We start from the raw sequence: 3364 nt of genomic DNA on the forward strand, positions 1-3364 counted from the left end.
GTGGCTGCAGCGCTCCCGTATAACCCCCATTATGATTTTGGGTATCGCCCGGACCATCCATGGGAGTAGACCAACTTAGGCCAAAAGCCTAAGCTTGGGGGATACGTGTTTCTCACCGACTTTATATTCTTGCTTACGCTTTCACTTTGTTAGTCGGTGTTCACACTTTTCCACTTTATCATCCATGCTAGTTTATTTCTTTTTCTCGCTTTCTTCTCGTGTGTTTGTCTAGTTTGACAAAACCTAAAAATATTTTCTTTTCTTCTTTTTCTTGTTGGGAGCTTTCCCGTGTAAATAGTTTTCTTTTTCTTTGGGTTAAGGTAGAAGACCATGCTTACAATCTTTAGTGGCTCTCGCATGCATATCTGTTTATCTGTTAAAGAGCCATATTACTTTGTCTTCTCCTTTGTGTTTGCCTGTAGATTCCAGCTTAGTCCAATGCACGAGCACTCTTATTATTTTTCACATCATTCAGTCGTGCAAGTGAAAGGCAATAATGACGATATATGATGAAGTGACTTAGCCTGGAAAAACTGGTATGAACTCGATCTATTTTGTTTTTGTAAATATGACTAGCTCATCGTGCCTGATTCAGCTTTGTTGTGTGAGAAACATGTTTGGAATGAAAACTTAGAGATCATAGTTTCTGATGCCATGCTTAACTAGGAGCTTATAATGGTTTGCCTTGGATGCCAACATGAATCTTGAGATGACTATGATGTAGTATGATAGGATGGTATCCTCCTTTGAATGATTCAAGTGGCTTGACTTGGCACATGTTCACACATGTAGTTGAAACAAAAAGAACATAGCCTCTATGATATTCAAGTTCATGGTGATTTATGTCCTACTCATGCTTGCACTCAATGTTGGTTAATCTCAATGCATTTTGATGACTGTTGTTGCTCTCTAGTTGGTCGCTTCCCAGTTTTTTGCTAGCCTTCACTTGTACTAAGCGGGAATACTGCTTGTGCATCCACTTCCATAAACCCAAAGTTGTTCCATATGAGTCCACCATACCTACCTATATGCGGTATCTACCTGCCGTTCCAAGTAAATTTTCATGTGCCACTCTCTAAATCTTCAAAAAATAATCTGTTTTGCATGCCCGAACTGCTCATGTGGTGACAGGGGGCTATCAGTATCTTCCATGCTAGGCGTGTTATCCTCGATATGAGTTTATTCACTATCATTCACGAGAAAGGGACGGTAATTGGAATGCCCAGTTCCATGCTCAAATCGAAAAGATAATTCCAAACAAAACTCCCCCTGGATTGATGTTGGTATGGACGGCACCCGAGTATTCGGCTAGTCGTGGAGTGTGATTGATTGGTCGTGGGGGAGTCAAAACTTTACTTTTCTGTTTGGGAACCGCCTATAGCATGTGTAGCATGGAAGATGGTGAGAACTCTTGGTCATTGCATTGACAAAGAAAGCATGCCACCCAAAATTATTATCTCTGTTTTAAAAGCTTGAGCTATGGCACTTCTGCAAATCAATGCTTCCCTCTGCGAAGGGCCTGTCTAGTTATGTTCCTGTTGAGCCCTCCTCTTCTTATAAAAGCACCAATTAGAGAGCACCTGTGTCATTTTTATGCTTTGCTTTTAACTATGATTGAGTATGACTATGACTGGATCTTCTTTGCCATGAATTATAATGTTTAGTCAGCCCTTGGTCTTTGAAAGTCCTCTGCATTTATGTTTTGCGGTCTTAGAAAGAGCTGGCGAGATACCATCTGTTCGTACTACTTCATGTTTGTTTTGATTGAAGTGTTGATGTTCGAAACTTATTATTATTTGCTCGCTAGTTGATTATGCCATTGATATGAGTTTACCGTGAGACCTAGATGTCATTTACTTATGTGGTTTGCTTGTGATCTTGCTTAAATTCTGGATATGAGTTAGACATAGTTGCAACAACAAGATCAAACAGAGTTCGTAAAAGTTTTTCTTTTGTCTCTTTCAGTTTGTCAACTGAATTTCTTGAGGAAAAGCAAGGTTTTAAGCTTGGGGGAGTTGATACGTCTCCATCGTATCTACTTTTCCAAACTCTTTTGTCCTTGTTTTGGACTCTTGTTTGCATGATTTGAATGGAACTAACCAGGACTAACGCTGTTTTCAGCAGAATTGCCATGGTGTTGTTTTTGCGCAGAAATAAAAGTTCTCGGAATGACCTGAAAATTTACGGAGAATTTTTGTGGAATATATAGAAAATACTAGCGCAAGAATCAACAGGGGAAGTGGAGCTGTGAGCCCACAAGCCCACCAGGCGCCCCCCTTGGCCGCGCCTGGCAGGCTTGTGGAGCCCACAAAGCTCCACCGGCTCCCATCTCAGCTCTATTTAGCCTCTTTCGTCCGGAAAAAAAATCAAGGAGAAGAGTTCATCGCGTTTTACGATATGGAGGCGCCGCCACCTCCTGTTCTTCCTCTCGAGGACAGATCTGCAGTCCGTTTTCGGCTCCGAAGAGGGGAGATCGTTGCCATCGTCATCACCAACCTTCCTTCATTGCCAATTCCATGATGCTCTTCACCGTTCGTGAGTAATCTCATCGTAGGCTTGCTGGACGGTGATGGGTTGGATGAGATTATCATGTAATCGAGTTAGTTTTGACGGGGATTGATCCCTAGTATCCACTATGTTCTGAGATTGATGTTGCTACTACTTTGGCATGCTTAATGCTTGTTACTAGGGCCTGAGTGCCATGATTTCAGATCTGAACCTATTATGTTGTCGCCAATATATGTGTGTTCTTGATCCTATCTTGCAAGTTGTAGTCACCTACTATGTGTTATGACCCGGCAACCCTGGAGTGACAATAACCGGAACCACTCCCGGAGATGACCATAGTATGAGGAGTTCATGTATTCACCAAGTGTTAATGCGTTCGTCCGATTCTTTATTAATAGGAGAACCTTAATATCCCGTAGTTTCTATTAGGACCCCGCTGCCACGGGAGGATGGACAATAGATGTCATGCAAGTTCTTTTCTCTAAGCACGTATAACTACATACAGAATACATGCCTACATTAGAATGACGAACTGGAGCTAGTTACATATCACTCCGTGTTATAATTGTTGCATGATGAATAACATCCGGCATAATCATCCATCACCGATCCAATGCCTATGAGTCTTTTCCTACTCGTCCTTGCTACGTTACTTTGCCGCTACTGTTGTCACTGCCGCTATTGTGACTCTGTTGCTACTGTTGTTACTTTGCTGCTACTGGTTACTGTTTTTACTGCTGCTATCATACTACCTTGCTATTGATACTTTGCTGCATATACTAAATCTTTCAGGTGTGGTTGAATTGACAACTCAACCGCTAATACTTGAGAGTATTCTTTGGCTTCCCCTTGAGTC

This window comes from Hordeum vulgare, chromosome 3H, assembly GCF_904849725.1.
Source record: "Hordeum vulgare subsp. vulgare chromosome 3H, MorexV3_pseudomolecules_assembly, whole genome shotgun sequence".
Lineage (NCBI taxonomy): Eukaryota > Viridiplantae > Streptophyta > Magnoliopsida > Poales > Poaceae > Hordeum > Hordeum vulgare.